We start from the raw sequence: 20,516 nt of genomic DNA on the forward strand, positions 1-20,516 counted from the left end.
TGTGACAACATATAATTTACAGCACCAGCTCACTGTAAAGGGATAACTGTAATTATTGTAGCTATGTGTATACAATTACAAATATGGGCCATATGTGGCTGCATGCAGTTACATAGGCATACCTGTGGGCAGGAACAAGTTGCCCTGTCCATACATGCATTGACAACATTATACATTACAGCACCAGCTCACCTGTGTCTGTCTATGTAGTGACCTCCAGTAGGTACAGGAGTCTGTGGGTAAGTGGAATTTGTACTGTTGCACCCTTAGTTTGGGTCCTTTGAACAACAGTATGGCTGTGTGATAGTGGAGATTTACTCACCATTATTAGGGTATGTCAGGCAATACAGACATCCACACATATTTGTATATATATAACATGGATGTATATATAACTATAGCTGTGTGTGTGTGTGTGTGTGTGTGTGTGTGTGTGTGTGTGTGTGTGTGTGTGTGTGTGTGTGTGTGTGTGTGGTGTGTGTGTGTATGATATGCATATCTGTTATGTAACTATATGGGGATGGTGTATGTATCATTTTAATATATATAGCTATATATTTCAGTACATATCTATTTGTCACTGCATAGTGATAGCTATACTATGCATGTAAGACAGAGATAGTGACAGATGGATATGTATACGTAAATCTGTCTGTATAGACATTTATAAATAACAGGTCATTTTGATGAAGGGGCAACAGGATTGCACTCATTTTAACTAAGTGTATGGGCATGCCCAGTGGACTGTCAGTACTAATAAGGTGACTCCAGTCCACACGTACCTGTACTCCTGTCTGGGATGTTGTGTGTTACAAACATTAACATCCACCCCTATTTCTACAGTACTGCATTTCACTCAAACTGTGCACAGCATTCCCCAGCTGTGTGCAGTACTTAATCTGTGACTGCTGCTGGTAATGTTATATCACCAAAAGACTGACAGTCTGCATACCTCACAACTGTCCTGATTTAGTTTTGCCTCATATGATTGGTCTGTTCCTCATACACTTGTAGTCTTCTGGTGAAGTATTGAATATTGACATCACTACATTATACTACTTACAGACAAACATTTGTGTTTCAGACATTATATCCTTCAGAACATATGTAATAATGCAACACCTTTATATCCAATGACTTTCTAGGTTTATGGGGACAATATTAGAAATCTGACCCTATGGTTGGGCCTTTGTTCCCCAAATCTTACTGGCTTTGTCCAGATTTCTTGCAGTAACAGGTATGACAGTCTGTGAAAACACCAACATAGTACTAACTCACATGCAAAAGATGTTAGTAATTTCAGATTAGAACCATCAACACTATTACCCATGCTAGTTTCCCTAGTCCACTGAGCCACTCAGGTCACCAGGCAGAGTGAAGTCATTCATCACACAATCAACAGCATAACTATGTTAATTGTCATCCTGCTTGAGGTGTGAGCAATATCTATGTTACAGCCCTGAGATTATCTGGTCCACTAATATACCATAGGTGATTTTCTGTTAAAGCAGTTGTGTGGGTACACTGTTGTGTTGGGGATGGGGAACAACCACACATGGTCTGCTGGGATATACAGTAGTCCAAATATCATGTGGGCCCACTGTTTAACAGCTCCCTTGACTGATGTAGTGAATATTCTAACCATGAGGCCTAGTGACTATTATACTATTGGACTGGGTATCGGTAGTCCCATGTGGATGCCACATCTGTCAAATGAGCCCACTATATTTCCTTGCATAACAGCAGCATTTGAGAGAGCTGTAGTTATGGGATGATGCTGTGTGATCCAAGCAGTACACAACCAGTACATGGATAGGTATAGGTTATGTGGGTTGCCTGGCATGAACACATTTACTATATGTATGTGAGTAGGAGTAAGGTGTCAGTCCCTAGGTCCCTATGGTTGTCTTTGAATGTCCTACGAGTTGTCTCTTAGCCATTGCCAGGGTGTACTGGGCATGCCTACATCTGCCTACAGGAACATCATCAAGGGGCTCCTCCACTAAGTCCTCTTGTTAGTGTGGCTGTGGTGACCTACGCACTGGTGGCGGTCTGTTCCCTTTGCTGATCCTGTTGCAGCTGTTTCCACAGGATCATATTGTGTAGCATGGCACATACTGTGAACATATGTGCACATCTGGCTGGAGACTACTGCAGGGCTTCACCAGCTATATTGAGGCACAGGAACCATATCTTAAGCAGCCCAAACACATGCTCTATGATGTTTCTAGTTTGTTTGTGTACCTCATTATGGCATTCTTCATTGGGTGTGTGTGCATTTCTAATGGGAGCCATCATCCACAGTTCCAGGGTGTAGCCAGCATCTTTCAGTAAACGGCCATGTGGATTGTCTCCCCTAGCAAACATTTGGTATAGATGTGATGTGTGCCACATATGGGAGTCATGATAACTGCTAAGGATACCAGCACACACATTCATGATTATGCCTTAGGCACTGCACACAACCTGCCAGTTGATGGAGTGGTACCCCTTGCAGTTGATGTAGAGTCTACCCTCCTCACTAGTTGGTGCCATGATATGTACAAGAGTGCAATCTATAGCACCCAGTACCCCAAGATAGTGTGCTACATGGTAGAAGTGTTGCATATTGCAGGTGAGGGGAAAATAAATGTGCTCACTAGCATGTGGTAGCATGGCATCCAGGAATTGCTGGAGTACCCTAGATGCTAATGCCTGTGAGATCCCCATCATGTCCCCAGTTGGTCTTTGGAAGGTATATGTGACTATTAATCTAAGGGCTACACATATCTTTGTTTCCACTGGGATGGGGTCCCCTCTATTGGCTCTGGGTCTGAACTGATGGTGGCAGAGCTCAGTGAGGTCTTGTAGTATGTCCCTGTCCACCCTGTAGGGCTCTACAATCTCCAGCTCATGTAGCTCCTGGAAGGTTACGCTGGGTGTGAACATTCTTCTCCTTCTCTCCCTAGGCCTATTGTCAGCAGCAACATTGATCTCAGAATCTAGCACATATAGAGGTAGCAGACCCACAGCAGCCCCTAGCATTCTTTCAGTTAAAATTACCAAGTCTGTACTCCAATGATGCAGAGTATGGGTGAAAAATCAGAATGTACATTGTATGTATATTTTATAGTGCTTTACTATAGGTGCTGACTGTGTGATTGGCTACTTATGATGCATTTCACCTGACAAATACATCATTAAGAATATTTAATGGCCCTACTTTATATCATTGGCTTTTAGATACACTCAGCACAGAGGCACGCCATGCAAACACACAGAAACAAAGCCTGTGAATGTAAACAAAGCTCAGCAGTCACTGTACACACCCTCTTGAAAGGTCATGCTCAGCACAATGGCGAGCCATGCAAACACATGGAAACACATGCCCCAAAGGTAAATAAAGCTTAGCAGCTAGTGTACACACCCTGCAGAGTGGGGCACCATGTAAACAGGTGCAGATGAGTTCCAATGAGCTTATAAGTCCTCAGACACCCCCCTGTTGATATCAGCTACCGCTTCTGTGAATATCAACATGGTTCTGTGCCTACACAGAAAGGAAATGTGGACACAGATGCCCATTTGTGGTATTCAGTAACCCAACCTCATTTGCATAGGGATCCATGCACACAACCTGCAAACTGCACAGTTCCAGACCGTACCTCTTTAGCAACAGCACCATTCCACCACTACATATACTCTACAAAGGGTCCTATAATACATTTCTGTCACATACTATTAAATGTGTTTTTTTCACTCCTTTTTTCATAAAAGTATGTCTGCACACTGTGGTGTGCTGCGCAATCATACCCAGATCATTAAAAAAAATAAAAATATTTAAAATTATTTCCCTTATGTATTTGGACACACAGTGGATAGTTTTGCTCATATCTATATGTGCTATGCCATTTCTGTACATCTACCTGTGTTTTTACAGCCCCTGCTTTTCTGTCTGAAATCCTGTACATATAACTTTGCCATGTACACTACAGACACCAACACGGGTCTGCAGGGCTGCCTGTCTGATTGCTGGATCACTCTACTTGCCTTATTTGCATGAGATTCACCTTTTTATGAGGTGATTAGCATGCCATGGAACTTCCAGTGTTAGCGTGCTTGTGCTCGCCAGTCAGCAGTGCTTACTGGATCACAAACCTGATTACTTTCATGTAAGCAGTGTGCCATGATACCTACATGGAAAAAAGACTTGTAGGCTTTATTAAATTCCTCTCAAAGTCATTTTTAAAAAGGAAAAAGACAATAAGCATTGAGTTACTTAAGCAGATCAGTTAAGGAAGATGGTAGTATAATGAAAGAAATAAAAAAATGTAAAAGGAAAAATGTAAAGAACTCAGGAAGAGTTATGAATTGTGTATTACAATATGTACATGAAATGTTTAAAGAAAAAAAGAAGGTAGCAAAAAAGCATGGAATATAAAAAAAGCAGAAAAAAAGAGAATAAAGAGTTGGAAAAGGAGGTTTCTTTAATGAGATATATGAAGTATTAAGTAAATATAGATTCAGCTGCAGGACCAGCTGGAATAAGGTATGAAATGTATAAAAATCTGAGAGGTTGGCAACATTTTTTTTTAAAGATTTTGATTTTGAATGAATGGTAAAATGAAGGTTTTATGTATAAAGAATTATGTAGTGGAATACTTAAATTCATATGGAAGAAGGAAGATAGAAGACAATTAAAAATGGACACTGACAGTGTAGAATAATATTGATTAAAATGTCTTTATGAAAATAATAAAAAATAAATTCAAAACTAAAATGGAAAATATTATGGAAGATAGTATATATAGTATAAATGGTCTATATTTCATGAGCAAGCGATCAAAATGTCGAGTACAACATGCTTGACATACTTTGATCACTCGATCATGTCACTGAAACACAAAAACACTGAAAAGAACAAAATCAAAAGATTTTGTTTGTCCCACTCCAAACATACAACACACACACACAACCAAATCATACAACCCCCTACACACTCACATCACTCAAACACCTACACAAACACACATACTTTTAAAACAAAGTGGGGGGCTTCGCCCTCCCACAACCCCTGCCCCCACACACCCCTAACTAAATATACCAACTCTGAGATCACTGTACATTGGGGAAAGGACAATTTCCCTCTTATGAAGCCATTCCTGACAGTGTAGCATGTTTACATCACACGCTACACTCACCAGGAAGGCCTAACAAAACATTTTGTAACTCCATACATTTCGTATCTTGTACTCGACATTTTGATTGCTCGTTCATGTAATATAGACCCTAGTATAAAGGGGAAGAGCTGTCAAGAATTACTAATGATGGTTAGAAAACTTGTGGATGATATTATGAATAAAAAAGAAGAAATGAAAATCATGAGTGGAGATCTTAATAAGGCGTTTGATACAACTGAACATGAAATCTTCTGGGTAATAATGAAATAATATAGTATAAGTTAAAAAGTCAAGAAATAATGTATGTCGACATGCAGCAATAATAAAGTAAAAATACTTGTAAATAGCTGCTTAAGCCAAGAGGTACATATGAAGAGTGGTATAAGAAAGGAATGCCTAATGAGTTGTATACCCTTTGCATTAGTTATGAATGTGATATTAAATTAAATAAGTCACAAAATGAAGGAGATGGAGTATATAACACCGGAAGGGTTAAGAATTCCAATTCTGTTAACATACGCTGATAGTGATAGCAAAAAACAAAATATGGATAAAAGAAGTAATAACTTGCACAAATGAATGTATAGAGGTGATAATGATGGCTTTAAATAAAAAGAAAAATAATGGGTTAGATGATGTGGTAAAGATAGGGGGTATATATTTTATAATGAATGATTTTTTATGTTAGGTATAAAATTTGGGAATAAAGATGTAAGAAGTATTCAATAGAATAAACAATAGAATAAATAAAACAAACCTGTATTTTCTGAAGAACATACAAATTATGATTTGGAAAAATGGCTTATTTGATAAATTCAGTATTGATTGGAAAAACAGCATGCTTTCCCATATATTTATCGTGCCAATACTATTTGAAAAGGAATTATTGCAGATATTTTTTTTAATTTTTATTGGAAAAGAAATTATTGCAGATAGTTTTTCATGTATATGGGGTTCTAGATTAAATTCAGTAAAAATGAAGTTTTGTATGTAAACTAAGAAGAAATAGGTTTAGAGTTAATTAACCCAGTGGTATATGCTGCTTCATTAAATTGTACAAAGACTTAAAGTGGATGAATACAAAATATGAGTGATTAGTAATAGTAAAGTAATGTCTGTCGGCTTTTCCCGGTTAGGTATCGCCAAAGCAGAACTCCTGTCCGCTAATGAATGGCAGTGGATTTTTATGGTGCCAAGTTGCCAGCCTGAAGCCCAACCTTAAAAGAAGGCACACCCATTCATGCTCACATCTATCTGCACATCATTAACATCAGTCAACCATGGGGAGGATATGCAGACTCCACAAAGAAGGCACTCCAGCCGAGAGTTGAATGGGAGAACCTCTTGTTGTGAGGCGACAACACTAACCGCTGCACCACTGTGGGCCATGAGTGATTAGTAATAAAAATGTATAAATAAAAGTATGATACATTTGGAGGTATGGTAAAAAGTGTAAATGAGAAAAGAGTGTATAAATGAAGAAATAAAATGTTATCAGGAAAACTATTTTTTGTGGAAAATAAAAACAGGTGATATAGAAAAAGATAGAAAAGTATGGTATTAGAATGTAATAATAAAACATTACTTTGTAAAACCATGGTACATTCTTCTGGTATGGTTAAGGGCTGTTTAGGGGTTGAGAGGGGTGTGAAGTTTGCACTGAACCTGTCTGCCAAAATATTGGCAATATCAATCGGTTCAGTGTATTTTGTGCCAGTCTGCAACTCTGAGCAGATCTGAGAGTTCCCACTTAGGTTCTTGACATAGCTAAAGAATGCTTTGTGGCTGTCTGTAGGGTCCTTGGTAAATTGTCTTTTGAAGCTAATCTTGGATGATTTCATGAGGGATCATAGTTTCTTGCTGATACTGATCAGGGATGTCTATCCTTCTAGGGATTTCACTCTTATCTGTACTAGTTACCTCCTACTATTGTAGAGCCTGTGTATGGCAGGGGTCCACCAGACCGGTTTCCTGTTCTTGGAGGAGTGAGTCTAGGTTTGACTTGGGATAGCACAATCCATGCATTCCTGCAGATGATCATAGAGTGCCTATGTACAGGTTTCAGCATCTTGGACAGCATTGTCCATTGGCATGGGGGCTGTGAACCATTCCACCCTGGGCATAAGCAACTTGAAGTCTGCTTTGGAAAATATTTTCACGGTGCTTTCCTTGTTTAGGGTTGTGGGCAGAATGTGAATATCCAGAATGATTAGTCTATCATCCGATCTAACCAGTGAGGGGTTGATGTTGGGTGTGGAACACCAGTCGCCCATGTTGGTGATGACCAGGTCCAATATGTTGTTCCCTCTGGTGGGGGTGTAGACCAGTTGTTCCAGGGCGTTTGAGTCGAGAAATTCTAGGAAGCGCTGAGCAAGGGAGTTAGTACTTGAGTAGTTCCCCCTGTTAATGTTTGGGTAGTTGAAATAACCCAGTATTAGATTCCTGGGTCATGGTGGGTGATCTATAGCAAGCTACAATTTGGATTACAGTGTTTCCCATTGTCAGTTGCACTTGGATGATCTCTGATGTATCGTGCTTTGCCACTAACCTGGAGGTGTGAGTATCCTTGATGAATATGGATGCACCCCCACCTTTTGTGTTCTGGTCTGAGTTCTGTGGCCGAAAGGTGTGGTATGAGTTATAGCCTGGTGGTGCTGGGGTGCTCTCTGGAGCCTTAAACTGGGTGTCTGTCACTGCACAGATATAGATGTTCTCCATACTGAGGAGTGCCTCAAGTGTGTGCAATTTGAGGTTTAGACTTCTGGCGTTGAGTAGCAATACCCTCAGTTTCTGGTTACTTGTGCTATGTACGGTGCTGGGTTTATCTTCTGAGCCCTGCCTAAAATTCCACCTTGCCTAATATCCACCTCTCTGCTATTGTTTGCAAGCAATGACAGCTGTGCATGTGTACATGTTCTGCAAATGTGTGCTGACCCTTGTTACAGGGCTGTGCCAAATTGCTATGTACACACCAACATAGAGTGGATATTGACAGCAGAGACACACTGGTTGAACGTTTAGATTTCTGTAGCCTAACCTCTCATTGCCAGACTAATAGCTGCTTGGAAATATATTGACAGTACTGGTAATGAGACAGGGTGCATATCATCTTTAACTCCAGTGTGACATCTGCAGTAAGAGTGTAAGATGTAGGAAACTGCTGCCCATGTGTAATAGCTGCTTCATAGGTGATGGCGTACACTATCTAATTATATCCTGATCATGTCAATAGTGGCAGCAGAGTCTATTGATATTTGACTCTGTGTGGGGAGTAGGTGTCTGTGCCCAACAGAGCTCATGGTTCTGCTGGGTATGTTAGTATATACCCAGACAAGGATACATCCCTGTTCACACTTGCATCATCTGTAATCAGCTATCAGAATGTGATGTGGACCTCAGAGGGGGATTGCTATTAAAGGTAGCTACCATGTTCCTGTAAAAGCTAGTGTTGCCAGGTCCATAACTCAAATATTTACATGTGAGCATCACTGTCTAAAATATCTTCATAAGCAGTAAGTATACTAAGTACAGTACGTGGTACTTGTAGTACTGAATGCTCATACAGGCATGTCCACTAGTCAGCTACTGGTGTTTATTAATGTCAGCTTTGTGTATGTGGCCATCCTGGGGGAATGCAATCTCTATGCCATGTACACTGCCAAACCCGCCCAACACCACACCCCACGCATTGTCTGGGATGCAGCTTCAGGGGTGATCTTGGAGGCAGTCCATACTACACCCATGACTGGACTAGACAGTCAAGAGGTATAGGTTAACACATGCATCTCATCACCACAACCAACACATTCCCTTACCAGAACACAATAAGGACACACACACATTCCACCATATATCACACATATCCACAGAGGCCTCTAAGTATCTGGCCAAGTAAGAGGCCTCCCAAGTTGGAATAGACAGACAACAGAATACAAAGACTGTATGACATAGTTTGCATAATTGTGTCACACCTCAGAACACATGGCCAGAAACATGGCCAACAGTACTCATTTGTGAACAAAAACCCTAGCACTATGTTACACACCAAGCTATATGAGGGCAAACACACTGTCAACTGCCTGTCTGCCATGATTAGCCACATACCCATACACTCCGACAACCTTTAGAACTATACACATGTCTCTGGCATATGCTATGTTGTTGTGCAGGACCTGTGATGCAGCAGCCTGGATTGTATTCCACAATCGTGAAATGTACTGGTGTAATTCAAAGCGTATCCAGCATCTCTCTGCCTGGGTAACATGGTTGACAGACCATGATGCTTTGTCAGACAGGGCCTGCACCTGTCACCCCTGAGAATCTGGATGCTGGCAACGGCCCATGCTTCCCCTATAGTGCCCTCATCATGCCAGGTTCAAGTGAAAGTCCACTGGTGCAACAGGGACAGCCAATAAATAAATTGTTGGCCTTGCTACTCAATGATACAAATCAGGTACTCAATATGGACTCACTTACGGTAATCTGAAACATGGAGAACATATCTGTGCAGTGATTGAGATATGGTTCAATGCTTTGGAGAGCACCCCTGCATGACTATGTTATAACACATACCTCACTTCTTGGCCAACATCCTTTATTGGAACACATAGGCCACAGGTGTGTCCAACTTCCTGAGGGATATGTACACCCCCACGCAAATTGCACTTGCACAACGTAAGATGCATTATGCTGAGCAACTACCTTTGTGCCAAAGTGTAATCCAAATTGCACCTTGTGAAAGATCATCCACCATGCCTCAGAAATCTCAACTGTCATTGTGCTGTAATGGGGAATACCAGTTGTGAGACAGGACACCATAATCATGGGCACTGAGCTATCCCGTTATGAACCGGGAAGACTCATCATGTACCAAGACATGTGCTCAATGCATGTTGGATGTCATCAACACTAATACCTGGATCACCATAGTCACACCAACAGGGCTAACAGCATGCCACACATGGTCAGTGTTCAAAGCCAATGTTATGCTCCTTAAGAGCAAAGTGGTGACTGTCATGGCACCCATGCAGATGTACAATGCATGTGCAAATGCTGGGTCCTACACAAATGTACTTTAGGCCCTCACATATGTGCAGTGATTGTGCCATTGAAACAGAAACAGAATTCAAACAAACACTAACAGGAAGGCAAACCGGCAGTACCCTCCCTTAAACTGTATCACAGAAGGTAGTAACTGCTGCAAGAGTCAACACACATGAGTGGAAGTTGATCCATGGTCAGCCTCAGTAAGATGCAGATACACCATATAATGCTATGCAAAGCTACTGTGAAACTACTCATCTACATATTATGAGGCCAAACAGAGAGGATTCCATAGCTGTGTCATGAAACATAATGGCAACAACAAGACCTGCTGTGCTTCAGAGCACTATGGCATGAGAAGTACTGCATCTACGGAAATAGCACCTGTTCAGCCAGATAGGGTCTTGGATAACATAAGCACACTGCCCCCCCCCCAACAGGTACACATTCATATATCCATGTACACTACAGAGCCCTTGTAATAATAACTATGCAGGTACAAGCTGCACTCTCTAATGCCATACATAAAGGCTGCATGGGACCTGTCCACATTCCAGGTTATATCCTACACAAATGTCAAAACAATCTCCTCCCCACATAAACATCTCATACAATCATAGATTCTTGGCAGGCTGTGTACACACTGAATGGTGCACTGCAACAGTCATCTGTTAATGCTGTCAACATCCAAGGGACCCTGATATGTGTGCAGCTGACCTGGTTACAAACAGTGGTATCATTTCATTGCATAACATATAATGCAACTGTGTCAGTACATAGGTACTCTGCACAGTTGTTGTAGGGCTAGGTACAGTCCACCAGTCAAAGGTTTCTTGGTGTTGTACCATTACATGTCATACCACATGTATGGATGTGTGTTGGTTGTCTGAGGACATGGTGGTGTCTGGGGATTACATCCTAGAATGCAGCTTTTGACACTGTGACCTGCACCTGGCTCATCTGTGATTACTTATGTTGAAGTACTGGTCTGTACATGTGAGTAGCCATTATGAATGTGGGGACACCACCACCTGGAAAGGTCTGTACCAGTGTTATGGCCTACATGTCTGGTTCTGAGTTATATGGTGGTAGTGCTATTGTGCACTACAGAGCCTTTAGCCAGGTGTTCCTCACTACACAGATGTCAGTATTCCCCATTGTAGGTTCAACAGTGAGCAGCTGTGATTACGACAGCAACACATCTAGCACTGGTTAGCATAAGCATACACTGCAATTGTCTTCTATGTGTCAGGGTGTTATCCTGTGTTAGTTCATTTGCATTGGAATGGCACTATATGGGAAAATGCGAATGAAATATTATCACCACTCCCTTGAATCATGGATGCATGTGATCTGTGACAAAGGCTTGTCTTCTGTCAGTCATGTCATCCCAGACTGACAGACACTGGACAACCTCGTAATTACAGCAGGATATTGGCTAATTGTGTTGGTCAAGCAGTTGCCATTCCTAGCATGAAATCACTGCGAGTGGTAGTATTGTGCTTGGTATAGACTGATACATTTAAGGTGACAGACAGCAGCAGATGTTGTGTAGATACATGTAGTGCAGTGTTCCTGCTAACAATGACAACTACTAACACCGGAGACCATTACAACATGTTCTGTATGTCTAACTGTATGAGCATGGCCACTGTGGCCTTCCGTGTTTAGAATCAGAGTGCATCCCAAACAGCCCTATGCTATTAAGTGTATGAGCATGCCCAGTAAAACCTTGTGTATTTGGACTCATAGTGCAATCCAAACAGCCCTGTGCTACTAAGTGTGTGAGCATGCCCACTGACACCTTGTGTAAGTTATGTGCTTCTATGTGTATGAGCATGGCCATTGTAACCCTGAATAGTGATAGTAGTCGTCCATTCCACAGAAGGGCATACTCCTGTTCGGGATGGACTCCTACGTTAAACACACAGGTTCACAGCTATGTACATTTTAACTGTCAGCATCCCTGTTGCTGTCCGCAATCCTAGAAGGTTATGATGACTGCCTTGGAATGTGTATTCTCTGTGGCGCAACTCGTAACTGCGTAGTACTGTCATAGTGATCTGTAGATAGGCAGGTATTCTGATCCCATCACTGGTTTGTGTGTGTGTATGTGTGTGTGTGTGTGTGTGTGTGTGTGTGTGTGTGTGTGTGTGTGTGTGTGTGTGTGTGTGTGTGTGTGCCTGTCTGCCAGTGGACAGAACAATGCTTTTTAAAGTACTCACACTCTGTACAATTCCTATACTCAACTTTGGCAAGGCTGATGATGTCACCCACCTAGGAATAAACCTCTTGGATTGCTGCGACCCAGTAATCATGATAGCGCATTTTGTAACTATGTAAAGTGGTAGTGTGATAAAGTAGTTAGGTCGGTGTTCTAATCCCAGACATGCCAAGTGTGAATGTGTGCGTGTGTGTGTGTGTGTGTGTGTGTGTGCGCGTGTGTGTGTGTGCGCACGTGTGTGTGTGTGTGTGTGTGTGTGTGTGTGTGTGTGTGTGTGTGTGTGTGTGTGTGTGTGTGTGTGCCTGTCTGCCGGTGGACAGAACAATGCTTTTTAGAGTACTCACACGCCGTACAATTCCTATACTCAACTTTGGCAAGGCTGATGATGTCACCCACCTAGGAATACACTTCTGGGATTACTGTGATCCAGTAATCTCGATAGCGCGTTCTGTAACTGTGTAATGCTGTAGTGTGATAAAGTAGTTCACAGGTTCATAGGTTCATACTAGGCTATCTGCCCTAGGCATTTATAAGCCTAGCCAGAATGTGTTTGGCTTTCGCCACCCATTTTAAATTTATTTTGCTATGCCCTTTTTCGAGGTTAGTATATTGTGCCTCTATCTAACAGTGACACAGAAGTGATACCCGGGGTAAACCTACGATCTCCCATCCACTCATCAAGATTCCTCTTGAAGAGAGTCAATGAGGGACTCTGCCTAACCTGGACTGGGATTTTATTCCAGAGTGAAGGGAGCCTCTGGGTTATGAATCGGTCCCTCCAGCATGTCCTATTTATTTCAGTGCTGAGGTTCAAGTCTCTCGAGTGCGTAGCTCGATGGGATTTGGATTTTCTGAGGTGCAGCATGTCCATTAATTCTGGGTTGGACATGGCTTTATACGTCAGGCACAGATCGCCTCTGAACAGGCAGTATGCCACTGAGTAGAGCTGGAGTTTCTTTAACCGGCAGCATATGGCATCTGTTTGAGCCCTTTGATCCTCTTGGTGAGGTACTTTTGGGGTCTTTCCACTTGCTGCAGGTGTCTGGTAAGGTACATCCCAAAAGGGGCATTGTACTCAATTATGGGCCTGATGAGGGATGAGTAAAGAGGCACGATGACCTCCACTGATCTAGATGTGAATCCCTTCATGATTAGGTGGGCTATATAAAATGTTTTTCTAACCACTTTGGCCATGTGGTTGTCAAATGAGAGATTGCTATCAACTTGGGTCCCAGGTCCCTAATTACTTCTTCTGTACTTAATGGATTTCCACCTATGTGGTAATTTGTGGGCACTTTGTTTTGCCAAAGGGGATGACTATACACTTTTGGCATTTAGCTTGAGGCCATGGCACTGGCACCAGTTGTCTGTTTCTATGAGGCCCTTTTGGAGGATGCTTGTGTCGGCTGGAGAGTCGATTATGGCACCCAGTTTGCAGTCATCTGCGAACTTGGTCAGCCACAGTCCTTCCGTGTTGGCCTGTACCTCCGAGAAATATATACCGAACAAGAGAGGTCCCAGGACTGAGCCTTGTGGGACACCACTTGTAACTGGTTTGGAGTCTGACATGGCTCCAGCAATTCTAACCATGTGGGTTCTGTCCTTGAGCCAGTTTGCAATCCATCTAGTGACATAGGGGTTTATATTTAAGCTGGTGAGCTTATCTATAATGCCAGTGGGGTATTGTATCGAAGGCTTTTGCGAGGTCCAGGTAGGCTGTGTGGACCACCTTCCCCTCGTCAATTGCCTTGGTAACTGTTTCAAAGAAATCAACCAGGTTTAAGAGGCAGGATCTGCCCTTAACAAAGCCGAACTGGGTAGGATCCAGTGTTTGTAGGTCCCCAATATCTTTATTTATGAGGTCCATGATGATCGTTTCCATAGCTTTGCAGACCAAGCTAGTCAGGCTTATGGGGCGATAGTTTCCAGGATCCGTTGAGGCACCACCTTTATGGAGAGGGACCACTGTTGCTGTACGCCACTCTTTGGGCACATATCCTGTAGTAAGGCTGAGATTGAACAGTAGTTTTATGTTTGGGTTTAGCTCTTCTTTGAGTTCATGTAGGGCAGCCGGGACACCATCTGGTCCCATTGATGCTGTGTTTTTGCTTTGGAGAGGGCGGCTCTTACCTGAGCATCTGAGATGTCAGGGGGCAGCACTCTGCTGGGATGGATATTTGCCCTTTTGGTGGGGAGGGGGGGAGAAGTTTGTGCTGAACCTGTCAGCTAGTATGTTGGCAATGTCTGTGGGTTCGGTGTATTTTTTGTCATTTTGGACTAATTCTGAGCATATCTGGGAATTACCACCCAGGTTCCTAACATAACTAAATAAAGCCTTGTGATTATCCTTAGTGTCCTGTGCAATTTTTCTCTCGAAGCTGGCCTTAGACAATTTTATGTGTGCCCGTAGTTTTTTGCTAATACTGATCAGTGATGCCTTCCCTTTTTGGGATTTTGCTTTATCATTTAGTAGCTTCCTCCTTCTATTGTATAGTTTGTTTATGGCTGGGGTCCACCAGACAGGACGTCTGCCTTTGGAGGATTGGGTCTTGGTTTTATTTGGGATCGCATGATCCATGCATTCCTGAAGGTGTTCATAGAATGCGTTTATAAAGGATTCTGCGGTCTGGGCTGTATTTTCCACAGGGCCGGGGCTTTGAAGGATTCCACCTCAGTTTTGAGGAGTGTAAAATTTGCTTTAGAGAAGTTTTTCACTGTGGTTTTCTGGGCAGGGGTGGGGTCGGTATGTGAATATCCAGTGAGATTAGTTTATGGTCTGATCTTACCAGTGAGGGATACACTTCTGGTCTGGAGCATAGAGTCCCCATGTTGGTGATGATCAGGTCCAGTATGTTTTCCCCTCTTGTGGGAGTGGTAACAAGTTGTTCCATAGCATTTGAGTTTATAAATTCTAGGAACCTTTGGGCTAGGGTGTTGGAGCTAGAGTAATGCTCCCAGTCTATGTTTGGGTAGTTGAAGTCGCCCAATATAATGGTGTTTGGAGAGACCTTCATATTTTCCAGTGTTCTCAGGAAGGCCGAGTGGGGTTCCTAGGTTTGGGAGCGTGGTCTGTAGCAGGCTATAAACTGGAAGGCAGTTTTACCCACTGTTAGTTGCACATGGATAGTCTCTGATGCTTCGTGCTTTGCCACCAACCTGGAGGTGTGGTTATCTTTGATGAATATCGATACTCCCCCTCCTTTTGTGGTTCGGTCCAAGTTTTGGGGCCGAAAAGCATGGTATGAGGTATAACCTGGTAGTGCTGGGGTGCTCTCGGGAGCCCTGAACCAGGTTTCTGTTACTGCACAGATATCGATGTTCTCCATGCTAAGGAGAGTTCTGAGTGCATGCATCTTGAGGTTTAGACTTCTGGCGTTGAGTAGCATTACTCTTAGTTTCTTATCCCTTGTGATACCTATGGAGGTGGGTTTGTCTTTTGAGCCTTGCCTAAAAAAGGCACTATGGGGGTAGCAAGAGCCTTTGCCAATATCCGAAAGCCCAGGGGTGACAGGTGCAAGCCGTCCCTAGCGAAACATCGTGGCTTGTCGAGCATATCATCCCAAGCTGACAGGCATTGGATCCCCTTTGAATGACACCAGTACTTCAGCCAATTGTTGAAATTGATCATCTTGTCTACATATTGTGGCATCATTCTTGGTGAGGGTAAGATGCTACTCAAGGTCAGGGTCATACCGGCCTGGGCTACATGCTCAGAGAGCTCCTTTATGTCTCTTTTCATGTAGTCCAGGGAGGCACGCATCAGGTCATTCACACCATCATGTACAATGACTGAGTCATAGTTGTACTTGCCTTGGCGTGACCTGAGTGCTTGTGTTATGTGGCGGATCCTAGCACCCGACAGGCTGCTCACCGTGACCCTCTCCTTGTTCAGCCTGGTGGCGGGGCGTCAGTGTGCCTGACGATAGAGTCACCTATTACAAGTGTATCAGGTGTGTTGTTTAATCTTAAGGGCTGTGACTGTTTGGCACACTGGCTTTGTGAGATATGTGTTGCACGTGTTTTGTTTTGGGGTGGCTGCTTGGGTGTCTGCTTTGGAGGTCTCTGCTGCTTGGCATATCTTTATTTAGAGCCTCGAGTATGTTTTGTGTGATTATGTGTTTGGTTTGCTGTCGTGGTAGGTCTATGTGAGACTGGAATTGTAGTGAGTATGGTTTCCTTCTCCTCCTGACTGGTTATGCCAGTACTGAGTTGAGAGAGCTTAGCGTCCAATTTGGCTATATGGTTGCATCTCTCACATGTGTTGGAATTTGTTGGGAGGAGGAGAGGGTTGTCTGTGTACATGAGGCAGTTGTAACATTGCCTCAAGATTCCCAGATTCACCAGCTGGACTGGAGAGGAGATTGACAACTGACCTTTGGACATGCTAGAATAATATTGGGAATTCCTTAATAATTGAAAACCAGGGCCAGTGGGGAGTGAGGGTGTAGTGCTTTTAATTTTTAGTGCTGACTTATATAATTGCTTTAGTGAGCAAGTGCCAGGTAACTTAAGTGCAATGTGTTACAGGTAACTTAAATGCAAAAACGACAAACAGTAACTTTCTTTCAAGTGAAACAAGGAAATAAGTACAGTAAGCAATGCAGATATCACTAGTGAGCCACAGAAGCATTGAGAAGCGTATTAGGTGGAATTAGCGTTCCAGGGAAATAACAAGCAAACAAACAACAAGCATATAAACAAAGCTATATTCAGCAGGCCTGGATCTAGTCTATGCTACAGCAAACAACGTGTACCAATTTCAGTAAGATACAGTTCAAATATTCAGGCACTATAAACCTTTAACCAGAAATTCCCAGCTCAGAAGGGCAGAGTCCAGCCTCTTCTCCCACAAGAGTGCAGACCACAAACCTTCTTAATGTAAAATAACTGGCCTGAAGCCCAAGTGCCTAAACCAGAACTAATACACTTTAAGAATAACAGACACTGGGCTCTCAATCAGCAGTTCCCAACTTAGAAGGATGAAAGCTACCTGTCCTGCCACCACAGTACATGCCACAAACCTTCCTAATGTAAAACAACTGGCCTGAAGCCCAAGTGCTTAATCCAAAAGACTTAGAATGACAGCTAAACTTTAATCAAGTTACTACCAAGCAGTAATAAATACAATTGAATACTTTAGAGAATGCCTGGATTAGTGCTCAAGTTACACAAACAAAGCTAGATCCAGCAGGCCCGAATCCAGTCTATGCCACAGCAAACAAGGCGCACCAACTTCAGTAAGAAGCAGTTCAGATATGCATGCACTATAAGTCTTCAATCAGAAATTCCCAGCTCAGAAGGGCAGAGTCCAGCCTCTCCTCCCACAAGAGTGCAGACCACGAACCCTCTTAATGTAAAATAACTGGCCTGAAAGCCTAAGTGCTTAAACCAGAATTAAAACACTTTTAGAATAACAGACACTGAGCCCTCAATCAGCAGTTCCCAACCTAGAAGGATGTAAGCTACCTGTTCTGCCACTACAGTGCAGACCACAAACCCTCTCAGTGCAAAACAACTGGTCCGAAGCCCAAGTGTTTAAACCAGAAGGCTTAGAATGAGTTACACCAAGCAGTAATAAATACAATTGAGTACTTTTAAGATGATGCAAAAGTAATAAAAGTAGGTAGAAACACAAGTACAGTAAAAGCAGATTAAATTTTTTTTTTTCTGAACAAGTGCTGAGATCAAAGAAACAGATTTGAGTGCTGAAACTAGAAAACTGGCTAGTTATAGGGAAAAAAAACTAAGCTAGAAGGCTTCCCTCCAACACAGAAGGGCTCGGGGGCTCAAAAGCCTACAAATAGTCTATACCACTTAACAGGAAAGGCAGGAAACAAGCTTAATTTTTTTTTTTTTCTGTTTCCCAGATGCTCTCTTTGTACACAGTAGGAGTGCCTGAAATCAGAATATGATCTCACTGCACTCAATTGAGTGAGCAAATGAGATGGTCCCAGAAGGAGTATCCAAACACAAATTTACAAGAGGGGCGGGCAGCTGCAAGTTGTTAGACGGCCAAAGCTGAGGTTTTTAAGCAGAAAATATTTCACACTGTACCACTTAAATAGGCAAGGACAGGAAATCAAAGAATGTGACTACCCCCACACCTGTAATTACTAGCAAATAACAAAATTCAGCAAACACTGACTAACTACCAGTTCAGCTAACATTTCTTCCACACTGAAGAGCAGAGTGAAAACTTCCAGTTCAGCTAAATATTCCTTCCACACAGTTAAATCAATTTAAATACTGTATTTTTTTGAAAAAAAAAGCAGATAAAGGTACTTAAATTCTCTTATACGTCCAGTTGAATATAGCAAGTTGTTAGCCGGCCAAAGCTGAGGTTTTTAAGCAGAAAATATTTCACACTGTACCACTTAAATAGGCAAGGACAGGAAATCAAAGAATGTGACTACCCCCACACCTGTAATTACTAGCAAATAACAAAATTCAGCAAACACTGACTAACTACCAGTTCAGCTAATATTTCTTCCACATTGAAGAGCAGAGTGAAAACTTCCAGTTCAGCTAAATATTCCTTCCACACAGTTAAAATCAATTTAAATACTGTATTTTTTGAAAAAAAAGCAGATAAAGGTACTTAAATTCTCTTATACGTCCAGTTGAATATAGCAAGTTGTTAGCCGGCCAAAGCTGAGTTTTTAAGCAGAAAATATTTCACACTGTACCACTTAAATAGGCAAGGACAGGAAATCAAAGAATGTGACTAGCCCACACCTGTAATTACTAGCAAATAACAAAATTCAGCAAACACTGACTAACTACCAGTTCAGCTAATATTTCTTCCACACTGAAGAGCAGAGTGAAAACTTCCAGTTCAGCTAAATATTCCTTCCACACAGTTAAATCAATTTAAATACTGTATTTTTTTGAAAAAAAAGCAGATAAAGGTACTTAAATTCTCTTATACGTCCAGTTGAATATAGCAAGTTGTTAGCCGGCCAAAGCTGAGTTTTTAAGCAGAAAATATTTCACACTGTACCACTTAAATAGGCAAGGACAGGAAATCAAAGAATGTGACTACCCCCACACCTGTAATTACTAGCAAATAACAAAATTCAGCAAACACTGACTACCAGTTCAGCTAATATTTCTTCCACACTGAAGAGCAGAGTGAAAACTTCCAGTTCAGCTAAATATTCCTTCCACACAGTTAAAATCAATTTAAATACTGTATTTTTTTGAAAAAAAAGCAGATAAAGGTACTTAAATTCTCTTATACGTCCAGTTGAATATAGCAAGTTGTTAGACGGCCAAAGCTGAGGTTTTTAAGCAGAAAATATTTCACACTGTACCACTTAAATAGGCAAGGACAGGAAATCAAAGAATGTGACTACCCCCACACCTGTAATTACTAGCAAATAACAAAATTCAGCAAACACTGACTAACTACCAGTTCAGCTAATATTTCTTCCACACTGAAGAGCAGAGTGAAAACTTCCAGTTCAGCTAAATATTCCTTCCACACAGTTAAAATCAATTTAAATACTGTATTTTTTTTGAAAAAAAAAAGCAGATAAAGGTACTTAAATTCTCTTATACGTCCAGTTGAATATAGCAAGTTGTTAGCCGGCCAAAGCTGAGGTTTTTAAGCAGAAAATATTTCACACTGTACCACTTAAATAGGCAAGGACAGGAAATCAAAGAATGTGACTACCCCCACACCTGTAATTACTAGCAAATAACAAAATTCAGCAAACACTGACTAACTACCAGTTCAGCTAATATTTCTTCCACACTGAAGAGCAGAGTGAAAACTTCCAGTTCAGCTAAATATTCCTTCCACACAGTTAAAATCAATTTAAATACTGTATTTTTTGAAAAAAAGCAGATAAAGGTACTTAAATTCTCTCATACGTCCAGTTGAATATAGCAAGTTGTTAGCCGGCCAAAGCTGAGGTTTTTAAGCAGAAAATATTTCACACTGTACCACTTAAATAGGCAAGGACAGGAAATCAAAGAATGTGACTACCCCACACCTGTAATTACTAGCAAATAACAAAATTCAGCAAACACTGACTAACTACCAGTTCAGCTAATATTTCTTCCACACTGAAGAGCAGAGTGAAAACTTC

This window comes from Protopterus annectens, chromosome 9.part0, assembly GCF_019279795.1.
Source record: "Protopterus annectens isolate FY-2018-M chromosome 9.part0, PAN1.0, whole genome shotgun sequence".
Lineage (NCBI taxonomy): Eukaryota > Metazoa > Chordata > Ceratodontiformes > Protopteridae > Protopterus > Protopterus annectens.